Source organism: Notechis scutatus, chromosome Z (genome assembly GCF_049901735.1).
Source record: "Notechis scutatus isolate UNSWTSFEM ecotype Mainland chromosome Z, rNotScu1.2, whole genome shotgun sequence".
In the NCBI taxonomy this organism is placed as follows: Eukaryota; Metazoa; Chordata; class Lepidosauria; order Squamata; family Elapidae; genus Notechis; species Notechis scutatus.
This window is the reverse complement of record NC_142025.1, coordinates 30,314,841-30,327,208: the sequence shown is the minus strand read 5'-3', so window position 1 is coordinate 30,327,208 and position 12,368 is coordinate 30,314,841. Positions and strand designations below refer to the sequence as shown.

The 12,368-nt window shown below is 39.8% G+C and overlaps 1 protein-coding gene across 1 annotated transcript in view; it reads right to left on the bottom strand.

Annotated features, from left to right (window-relative positions):
* Positions 1-12,101, bottom strand: part of RFTN1 (raftlin, lipid raft linker 1) — a 189,380-nt gene extending 177,279 nt beyond the window's left edge. The window contains 1 exon segment of the mRNA XM_087947998.1: positions 11,679-12,101. The gene's annotated coding sequence lies outside the window, so the exon portion shown is untranslated.
* Positions 12,102-12,368: the final 267 nt, after the last annotated feature.

Here is a 12,368-nt window from a genome sequence, read left to right as displayed (position 1 = left end):
TTCTATGAAACTCTGGAAGAACTCTGAGAAATGAAGGTTAGAATGACTGACAGTGGTTAAAAAAAAAAGCAGCATGTGAGGTTTGGTACAAATAAACAACAGATACCCTATTCTGAGGATAATAAAAGTAAAAAGGCATAATTACTTTTCTGCCCTTTCTACATCTGCACTCTTGAAAGTATCCTTTTGGAGAAGGGTGGGCTGAAGAGCCAGGCAGTGTAAACTATGGTTATCTGGCTAAGCACTTTATGAATAAAATTATTCACATTTACTCTCTTGAAAACTATACAACTCTATTAAGGTGATAAAGGTGGTTCCCTGGTATTATCTGGGAAACTTCTAAAGTGGGGTACGGTACCCCAGGAAAGTAGTTATAATCCTCTGGCTCTACCACTTGTAAACAGAAACCATACTCTGCCTGGCTAATAAAAACAACCAAAGAGGGGATTAGATTCTAAATCAACACTATAAAAAAATGTCTTTTTGAGAGACAAGGAGATATACCAAGCACTAGTTCCTGTACTTCTTAGAAGCAGGTTGGGACAACTAGAGTAACTATCTACTATCGAAATTAAATCTTTCCTTGTGGAGAAAGGTTATGGGGAAAATGATGACCTACAGTAGTGGAAGTTTAGAAGAGTGCCAGAAACTTCATGAGAAATAGATTATCTTGTTTCTTAGCTATTTTGATTCAATCCTACAAATGGAACAAAACCTGTATTAATCACTCTCACAGATCATGGTCTATAGCAACACTTAGATAAACATGGCACAACAATCCTTGCTTTCCTAGATTTCTCAGCAGCCTTTAAGAATGTTGACTATAGCATTCTACTACACCGGGTATCGGCAACCCATAGGTCTAGAGCCGCATGCAGCTCTTTGGGTCCTCTGCTGCGGCTCCCTCTCAGCTGAACCCACTACTGGCTGGCCCCACCCCTCACCCTTACCCTCTCCTCCCAGTCACTCGTCACCTAAGAAGGTAAGGACAATGGCAGCAGACACAGGCTTCCAGAGCGGCAGTGAGTGTCCTTCTACTTGCCTCTTCTTCCCGCCCTTGTTGGTGCTGTGCACACCTCGGTTGCTCAGAAAAACACGTGACTTTCTCTCTGCCCCAAAACAATGGCCTGACCTGGCTGCAACTGATGCCACTGCTCTCGCCACCTCCATGGCCTGCTCGCTGCTCTTGCAGCGCCTTGCACAGCACATTTAAATTTAGCATGCTTCACAATGGGGGAGATAGAGTCCCCTCATCCTCCTGGAACCCATTACGACACGGAGTATCAGTTGCAGCTGGACCAACCAGTGTCTCAGGGCAGAGAAAAAGTTGTGCATCTCTCCAAGCGACCGAGATACACACAGCATCAACAAGGGCTGGAAGAAGAGGCAAGTAGAGGGATGCTTGGCTCCCGCTCTGGAATATGGAGTGAGCCTCCATCTGCTGCCCTCACCCTTACCTTCTTAGGTGAGGAGTGACTGGGAGGAGAGGGCAAGGGTGAGGGGTGGGGACAACTGGTTGGGTTCAGTTAAGGGGTGGGGCCAAATGGTGCTGGGTTCAGCTGACAGAAAGCCACAGCAGGAGGACGAAAGAGCTTCATTTATCTGGGAACCTGAAATGACTCTTGATTTAACTTGTATGGTAAAAAGCACCCAAAGAAGAACAATATCAGCAAAAAAACCCACCAACCTTCACCTGTTTTTGGAAATGGTTCAAGAGGGAAGACACAGACACGAGAGAGAGAGAGAGAGAGAGAGAGAGAGAGAGAGAGAGAGAGAGAGAAGAGAAAAATGAGAGAGAGAGAGAGAGAGAAGAGAAAAATGAGAGAGAGAAATGAAAGAGAGAAAGAGGGAGAAAGATGAGAGAGAGGGAAAAAGAGATGGGAGAGGGAGAGAGATACCTGTTTCCCAGGGGAAAAAAAATACTGGGAGCCACAAAACCTGGGTAGGCATGGCTGGGAGGGGGGGTCATCTGACTGGGTGGGAGTAAGTAATATTGGCCATGCCCATCAGGTTTTGTGGCTTTTCTGTGGGAAATGGGTCCAAATGACTCTTAGTGTTTAACACTGCACACCCCTGTACTATACCAAGGGTTGAGAGTTGGGGAAATAATATTACAATGGTTTTATTATCACCTGAATGGTGACAGGTATAACAGTAGTTGTGGGGGGGGGGGGAGGTGAACAACTTACAATCATAATTGAGATCAGAATTTTGGTTATAAGTTATAGATATTAATGAAGCACCCAAGTAACTGGACCCAATTTTTCACCTGGTTTTTACAGGAGTTAAGTGAATAACATGGTCATTTAGGAAATCCATTGTTCTAAATGAGTGTTTTTTGCTAAAAATCCTATATCACATCACTTCAGGATGCTGCATTAGGTTGTAAATGCAAGCTAATTGTCAAGCATCCAAAATATGATCTGTAATCGGACTACGTGTATTGTGCAATGTTATACAACACCTGGAAGTGCTTTACAGACCATAAAATACTCTTTTCAAGGCCATTTTAACTTTGAACAGTTTTAAACAATTATTCATAAATCAGGATTATCTGTTCGGAAAGCTATCACGGTTCAGTCCGCTATCCTATTCAAATCTGTATAGGACCACTGCAGGACATCTATCAGTTCAGAGTGAGGTATCATTAATTTGCAGATACTTATACAATTCTACCCAGAGCCCACTGAAAAAAAAAATGTGATGAAAATTAAGATCCTGCATCTGGAGGCTGTAAGGGTGTGAGTAGGAAAAAACATGCTGATACTCAATCCAAATCAGATAAAGTGCACTCATCTAAACTGTTTTTAATTCTATTATCTTTAACTTTTTATAGGATTGTTTTTACATAGAAAGAGCAATCTTCATTTGAGGATCCTCAAAGAACAACAATGGAGATTGTGGTTAGTGAAGCTTTTGCATAGCTTTAGCTACTATGCCAATTAAGGCCTTACTTGGAAGAAGATGCACCAAAGATATTGTTCATGCCTTTCTAATCTCTAATTTCTTTTACATGGGATAGTCTCTGAAAATCATCTGGAAATTTCAGCAAGTTCAGAATGGAGTGCCATGCATATGATTAATTATACTACCAGATTACTCTTCTATTCCAGGAGCTGCACTGATGACCAATAGGTTTCTGAGTGCAATTCAAGGTGTTGGTTGTATCTGCAAAGCCCTATATGGCTCAGAGTCTGTGTATCTTAGGGACCACCTTTTCCCAATAATTTCTATCTATCCTAACCAAACTATGGAATGCCTTCTAAAAATCTGCATTTACCAGGAACTATGATGAAAACTGACAAGAAAATATTTGTTGGTCAGAGTTAAGAACTGTGGAATCTGAATCTTATGTTCTGATGATGTTACCTAGTTGAGTATTGAAACATCTGGAAAAAAATAACCAAATAACCAAACTCAAGAAAGCACTAAATATCCCTCTATGATGAATAAAGGCATTCTCCTCACAGTGGGTGTTTTCTGTAACAACTATCTTTGGAAAAGCTTACAGCCTGACTAAGGTTGCTCTATTGGGGCTGTCTCCTCTAGAACGTATTTAGGAATCGATATATATATAAAAGCAAAATACCACTCACGCAGCATCACGAAATCTCCAGAACCGTAAAGCCTACAAACTTGACATTTGGCATATGTTCCTCTTGGCTTCTAGGTGCTCACTAAGAAAGGATTTTTCGAAATGACCATTAGGTCATTAGTATTTCTTAATATAGTAATTAATACGCTCTGATGCTACAGAGTTCTACTCCCCACCTGAAAAGAACTCTGTTCCAACTGCCAGTTGACTCACATTCCATTACCTTGCATTCCGTTACCTTAGTAACTCCACAGCCATTTGCACCATTCAGATCAGGGGTCACCAACCTTTTGGACCTCAGGGACCACCAAACTCATAATTTTAGATTCCAGGGACCACTAACTGGTTCTGTGGGTGTGGCCTAATTTGTGGATGTGGCTTGGTGGTCATGTGACTGGCTGGGCATGGCTTGTATGTAAATATTATAAATATTTATATAAATATTGAATTTTGTATAAAAAAAGAGCAACTTTTACCCAAAATCAGGCAAAGCAGGCAGAATGAGTTGCTCACAGAATCACAGATTCATTCAGAAATTTATCTATCTGCCATCAGCTATCTCAGTCTGTCACATAAAATTTGCTTGCAAGCAAACTCACAAAATTAACTCATAACACACCATGTATGTAAATATTGAATTTTTTTATTAAAAAAGAGCAACTTTTACCCAAAATCAGACAAAGCAGGCAGAATGAGTTGCTCACAGAATCATTCAGTGATCTATCTATCTGCCATCGGCTAGCTCAGTCTCTCAAGTTTGCTTGCTGTGAGTCTGCACTGAATTTGCTTGCAAGCAAACCTTCAGTCCTAAGGGAGGTTCAGCTGTACACTTAAAAGCAGAGCCGAAGATCTAAAGACTAGCTAGAAAGCAAGAAATCCAAACATTTCCTGCTTCCCAGCTAATCTAAATCTCCCAGCACCGCAGAACAGATGATGGTCGGAAAAAGGAAAAATAGCAATTTAGCAGGCAAGTTTACCAGGTAAGGAGTGAGTGGACAGGGAGGGTTCCCGCAGGCCATGTGGGCAGCACAGCCTTGTGTTTCTGCACAGCCTGGATTAATTGCCTTGGTGGGGTGCTCTGGGGTTGAGATTTCTCTGTGGCCCACCAAAATTTTCTCACGGCCCACTGGTTGGCGACCACTGATTCAGATGACCTGAGGACACAGACAAACCACGACTCTTTAAAAGGATGCAAACTACACTTCCAAACAAGAAGCTACTTGGCATCAAAGGTTGTAATATTTTTATTACCCACGATCTGGTCAGAGCTGAAGAAGCTCTTTGGATGAGAAGCAAAACATCATCAAAAAAAAAGCAGAAAGTCCAGTTGTCTCCTGAAAAAAAAGCACCTTTGGGACAACAGTTGGAGGATTGTATTTTACAACACTTTTGCTGAAAAAATAGATAGATAGATAGATAGATAGATAGATAGATAGATAGATAGATAGATAGATAGATAGATAGATAGATAGATAAAGTCCAGAAATATTTCACAAGAAGAGTTCTCCACTCCTCTAATCGTTGCAGAATACCTTATGTCACCAGACTTGAAATTCAAACCTAGAAAACCTAAAACTACGCCGCCTTCAGTCCAATCTAAGTACAGTATATAAAATTATATATTGCAATGTCCTACCTGTCAATGAATACTTCAGTTTCAACCATAACAATACAAGAACACACAATAGATACAAACTCAAGGTAAACCGCACCAAACTTGATTGCAGGAAATACGACTTCAGCAACAGAGTGGTCAATGTCTGGAACACTCTACCTGACTCTGTGGTTTCTTCCCCAAACCCCAAAAACTTTAACCTTAGACTGTCTACTATTGATCTCACCCCTTTCCTAAGAGGTCTGTAGGGGGCGTGGATAAGTGCACCAACATGCCTACCGTCCCTGTCCTATTGTTTCTTTTTATTTTTCTTATATGTATCCATTTCATGTATTCATAACTATGTTATACTTATATCTGTTATCTTATAATCGCTTGACAAAATAAAAATAAAATAAAATAAAAAATGATGGATAGATGGAAAGGAATGGAAAGGGGAAAGAGGAGAGGAGAGGAAAAGAAGCAAACCAAAGGAAACCCTTATGTGTTTCAATTACTGACCACTACTGAGCCAACGGATTGTGAACCAAATTTCTCCTGCACAGCCTGATCACATAGATTTGTCGCGAAGCATGTGTATCCAGCTAGTTAATTATAGTCAATGGCATCATAAATTTAACATATTGGCTTTAGCATTAATTTAACCCCAAATTGAGTAGATTAGTATTTTAATTATTATATTGACTTATATTGTGCTTTGCATGAAAGTTCGGTAAGCTGGCGACAGTCCTTATGACTTCAGGCAGCAAACAAATCCCTTAAACAATATTTACAATACAGCAACCTCTGACTAATCTAACAATATCACACATGAATTCAAAGGGAAGGCCATCCAAATTCCATTTTGCAGATGTTGGCATCATGCTAAGAGCATCATTAATAGGACACCTTCTGGTTATGAAAACTATCTCATTACTGTTGTGTAAAAAATACTACAATTCCCATTTTTCAGTAAGTTCGTGTGCAGCTAAAATAACTTTTTCACTTCATCAGGCTCCACATTTACAGAAATAGTCACTGCTGCTCCACAGATATTTAACCTCTTAACAGAGTAAAAATGCAATCCAGGCATATTAGGGTCTTAAAATAGAATGAGATTTGAGGGAGGAAAAAGAACTCTATTATATACTGACATCATATCTATGGAACTTATCATAACTGATTATCTAGTTGTTTTAATTATGTATTAGACTTGCAGTTATCTGAAAATCAAGCCACAGAAAATGAAATAATACACTGAAGAATTTTCAAACAAACAAAAAACCCAACTGGGATTTCAAACAAAATGCAGGCTACACTTTCCTTCTAACTCTATAATGCTCCTATTCACAATTTCAAGTTGCCAATCACACCCATCAAAAATCTTAGACCCAATTTAAATTTTTTTTTATTCCAAGCTGCAACACTATATATTCAGCCTCTATTGGTTATTTGGGAGTGGGAAAAAGATGTTTATATGTATTTTATTTTGTACTACTGAATCTGATAAGGATCTGGCAAGAATACTTTTTTTTGTTTCTTATTTGTCTGCATTTTTGCTCTCGTTCACCACTTCAGTTCAGTGATATAGGTAATGGTTTTAGTCCATAAATAAACTCTGCTTCAGTTCTACTTAAGCAGATTTTCCAAAATAGCCTAATCCTGATTTAAGTCAGTTATCTACCAAGGCGAATGATTTTCAGGAGAAATCATGAGTTAGATCATTTACAGCAAATCTCTGGAGTACAGAAGGGTTTTTTTTTTCTCTCGTAACAGTCATGTGGCAGGGATTTTCAGGGAATTTCCATTGCAGAAGCAATGATTATCCCATTCTGTACCACTAAATAGTTTTCCTGGGAGTAACATCAAACTGAAGGGAGGGGAACTCATTCATTCCACTGAATTTTTTTTTCTGAATTGATAAATAGGCAGAAAATTTTCAGGGCAATCGTAATTGGAAAGAAGTTTCTCCCTCCCTGTTCAATATTTGTTGACACTCAAATATCCTGCCTTACATGACTATTAAACGTTGCGGGGGAATCATTTGTACTATATAGGAAGTGGTGCTAGAGTACTTGGTCCGTGGTTTAAGGTACTATTCACATTCTGCTCCTTTTAAAGGTGTTTTGCAGGAACCCCAGACAAAAAATATTGTATTTGTGGAGAAGGGTGTCACACATGGTCATTTTCCACTAGTGATTTTTAGTGTTCTCAACAGTTATCCAACCTTCATTTGTACTATTAGAACAGTATAATGAGTATAATTGCAACAATAGTTGAGTGACACTACAAGATACTAAACCACTAGTGAGGAAATGCTCCATGTCAGTAGTGGCTAACCTTTTTCAGTTCCTGTGGCGAAAATTGTGCTCTCACTCATGCTTGCTCACATGCCAGTGCCCAGAAGGCAATGCATGCTGGGATCCCCCACACCCCCTGTGCATGCACGCGAGACCCCCTGCATGCATCTCCTGTACATCCCTGTCCCCCACGCATGTGCACCAGATACCTGACAATCAGCTGTCGGGCGGTGGTGCACGTGCGCATGCATAATGGCGCTCTTCCAGGCACCTCTCACGTGCCGGCAGAAGTGGCTCTGCATGCCACTTCCGGCACGCATGCCATAGGTTCGCCATCATCTCTTGTTCTGGTTTTTTTTTTTTAAAGCATATAGTTGTACAATATGACATCATAGCATATTGCACTGTATAATTGTACAAGTAACCTACTGATAGATCATATTTAAAATTAATACACAGCAAATTTATATATATTCTGACAAGGCTTGAATTGAAGACTTAAGATTTTGTGAAGAAAAAGTGGTAAGTCTATTGAATTTGGAAATACACCACATATATACAGTAAACCACAGAGATATTGGCAGTTAGTTTTATCAATCCAAGAAAATAAAGTTGGGATGTGGGGGTGGAAAGATATAAAGAATAGCGCTAAAGAATGTTATCAAAATTTCTATGAAATTTAAAATGACCATGATCTTGAGGCACTTTAAAGGCCAATAAACCCATTTATTGTATAAATATTCTATTATCAAGCTACATGAACTATGCAGATATTGGACATTATATATATGAATGCATTTTCATTTATTTCAATGAGTGCTGGGCCAAACCATAATCCCAAAACTGCCCGGCAGATGGGAATTATGGGAACCAAGGTTCTTAACATCTGGACCGCACCAAACTAAAGAAAACTAATACTATAATTTAATACATATAACATCCAGCATATTCTGAAGATTCAGAATGCTTCTTAATAGCCCACCTTAATACTGAAATTCTTACAAAAACTTTAGTAAGTTATTGTTCTTGTTGCTATCTGTTTCAATACAGGAATACTAAGGGATACAATTGTAAATGGCAATGTGATATAACTGCATTGCTTAATGACAATCCCAGCAGTCGATTGCTGTCTGAACCCCAATATGTGAGATTATTAAGCAGGAAGCAGTGGGAGCCTCAGCTAGGAAGTGTAGGAGTGCCATGTGGTGGTGGTAATTATGATCAGATAGGTGAAAGTGAATACAAGTGTGCTGGGAGAGGGGGGGCACTGTGATACCACATGAGTGCAGGAAAATAATGGGGGAGAGGGTGGAATGCAAGCTGGGGGGACTTATTGGAGCAATTTGCAACCTTCCTTGCCAAGTCTCCATTGACTTTGCTTCCTGGAAGCTGTCATATAATGTTTCAAATGGTGATCATGTGATTGCAGTTCACTGCAATGTTGTAATTGCAAACATCCAAGTGCCCAAATCATGATCACATTACCATGGAGGTGTTGTAATGGATGAAACTTTAAGGACTGGTCATAGGCCCATTTTTTTCAGTCCTGCTATACCTTTGAACAGTCACTGAAAGAAGGGGCATAAACTGAGGACTACCAATATGCAGCTGATGTAGCATAGGATCAAATCCCTTTGGCACATGATAGCTATCCCTGCAGCAAATATTTTCCTCTTATAGTTGACATAAAATCTGGTCAATCTATGCCCCTACAACGTATGCTTAAATGCATAAAATGGACCTAGCAACATCTTGGATTTGAGGCTACCATGAAAATATATTTGCCTTGGTAATCCCCATCTAGGATCTCTTATCAATAGTTCAATAGGGCTTGATAAACGTACATGTTCTCAGGGGGTGAGCCAGACAATTAAGCCAAACAATTTTGGCTTTAGGGTGCTTTGAACTGGTACTGGAAACAAAATCATACTATAAAATAAAAATATATTCCCAAAATTTTATGTTTAGCAGCATTCTTATGGCTATGTCTTACATCAACTGAAGTTTCCAATCTTGTTTAAAATGCAAACCCACAAAGACTACATTATAGTATCCAAACTAATTTTAAATAAATTGTTTCACTGCAGTGAAGTTTATTTATTCAAACAGTGTCAAACTGGTAAAAATATACCGACAAATATTTTACCAGCATCCACAAATGAATTCAGCATCCACAAGGAATTCCACATCTTCAAACCTGTAAATCTAAAACAGATTAATATCTGTGCAGAGAAATCAGCAGAAAAACTGATTTACAAATCCACATAACCTCTTCTTTTTCAGAAGTATGACTTTTGCTTCTTTGCTCACCTATCCTAAAGTTATCTCCATTTATAAATTCCATTTACTGGATTAGATTAGGAAAACACAAATTGCAAAGTTGTGATGGCACTTTGATCTTAAATCCTTAATCCAACTTTTCAAATCACTTAGTTAAGGATCACTTCTTAAGGCCATTCTAGCTACCAGATATATTTTTACTAAGATAAGTAAATAGAAGCAATCGTATAAACCCAATTGCTATTTCCTCAAGTGGCAATTGTTGTTAACTTATGATGGGAGCCTTCTCTATCAAGCAAAATGAGTATACTTACAACCGCACATCCACTGCATTCTGAAAGTCCTTTAAAAAGTTCTCCCCCAAAGCCAATTTAGCTTTTTGAATATAGCATATGCACTGCTACACCTCAATCCACTATTGTGACCTGAATTCATCATTCATATGATAAAAACCACAACATCCTTTAGTTTTAAGTGGTTTGTGTCTCTGCACTAACAGTCTTTTTACCATGCGTCACTCAAAAAAGTATAGGACATCTTAGAAGAGAAGCCAGCTACCGGCTTTACCACTTTGAAAGTCCAGTGCTAGACTAGATAGATGGGTTTGACATAACAGCATTTTCATATATACTTATGTTGAAGTATTGACATGTTCACCTCTGATATTGTGCTGATCTCACTGAGATTATAGAAAATGTAGCTCAATACTTAGAAAGATACCAAGTTAGAGAATGCCAACATAGTTTACTGTATATTGGAAAAAAATGCTAAGATTTAAAAACCCTATGAATGGCTGTTGAGAAAGATATCCAGTTAGTTTTTAAAAACTGACAAGTTTTTTTGGAGCCTGAACTTTTAGTTTTCCTTACTGTAGATAACACTGATATATCTTGTATACTTTGCATTAGGCCCAAAGAAGCATCAATGGAAAATTTGCAGAGCTCCTTAAGATTCATAAAAGACTTTACAGAGGTAATATCAAATAATATAAGACCCAGTGTTCAACAAAGTTTCTGCTAGACTTTCCAGCAATGACATCTATCATAAAGGAAGCATCACATCTAGCTGTTGGGGGGAGGAAATTTTCTTGTACTAACAATATACATTTTTTATAGTAATGACATTCTGCTCTAACCATTTCTTGAACAGATTTTTTTTACTCGTTAAAGGATACCCCGGGATACTTCCAGCATTGGATATAAAAGTCCTTAATTTTCCTGATAATTCTCTTACTACCTTCCATTATGGGAACTTCAGATGCTACCCTTTTTATATTTTCAAGAGTAATTCAATACCAGACACTAGCAAAACATAAGCACCAATTCTCAACTTTTCTCCTTTAAATTCTTTTAAATAAAGGCCGCGATTCATTGCCGCATTGTTGTTTCTTTTTCCTCTTTCTTCAATTGCAAATAATTCAACAGACGCCCGCTTGAGCGGAGTTCTTTAACATTTCCCCCCCTCCGTTTCCCAAATGGTTCTGCTTCGGATTCAACTAGGAAGAGAGAATCCTCGGAAACTGCAGGAACTCCCGAGCTTCGTCAATAACCAACGCTAACCGCAGGTCGCCTATTGCGCAGATTTAAACAAATAATAAATAAATAAAAGCGAGAGCGCGCGGGGAATGAGATTTCACACCTGTGTGGAGAAAAGCCTGATGCAAAGCACGAGCGCCGCACGCACGGACACTTAGGTGGATGCATACCTATTTTCCATTCCCGCCTAACGGTAAGTTTCACGAGGAGCTGAACGCCAACCCCCAGAAGACCCAGAGCGAAGAAGGCGACACAAATTTCGCAAACTAAATAGCGTCCTTTCCGAATGTGCTTGGCGGATCCTTGCTCCCAGTTCTCTACTTCAGCGGTTATTTTTCTTGCCTTCACAGTCCCACCGCCCCATCTTTACGCACCTGAGGCTCGCCTGTCTTCCCGCTTTCTGAATCGACGCTGCTACTCCGCTTCGCTTTCCTTAAGAGAAGAGACTCAGCCGAGCTGCCCACAGCGCCGTCAATATCAATGCTGAAAGTTTGCTCCTCGCCGTTTCGGAAATGAGCAGCAAACTTGGCGCTTCACCGGTTGCCGGAGGAAGAACGCTCTAAGCAGGCTAAAGATGTGGGAGGTGCCTCAACTCGCGGAAAAACTGTGGGGTGCAACAACCCACCCAGCTCGACAACCGCGATGCTTCGCCTTCTCTCCAAAAGCCGCTTCCTCGCTGCACGATACAGGGCTAAAGGCGGGGAGGAGCCAATAGAGACTACTCGCTGGGGAAAACCATCACCGCCTCGCCCCCGAAGAAAGGCTGCTTTTAAAGGCCTGGGCACTCCCTTAGGCGTGCCTAATGATTCCCGCCCTTAACGCTGATTTCTCGGAGGTACTGTCAAGTTAAGGAAACCGGCTCTCCGAGCGAGTCTCCAACTGCGAAGGCCTTGCGGAATTGCATCGGGTTAATAGCCTCCTTAATAATTTTAATCCTTGCTGATCGCAGTGATGGAAACCATAATCCAGTTTACGAAGAGGGTATCAAGTTGGGCAGGCTTAACTAACCTTTGCAACTGTGTTCAAAATCTGATTTCATATTAAATTTAAATATAACTTGATTT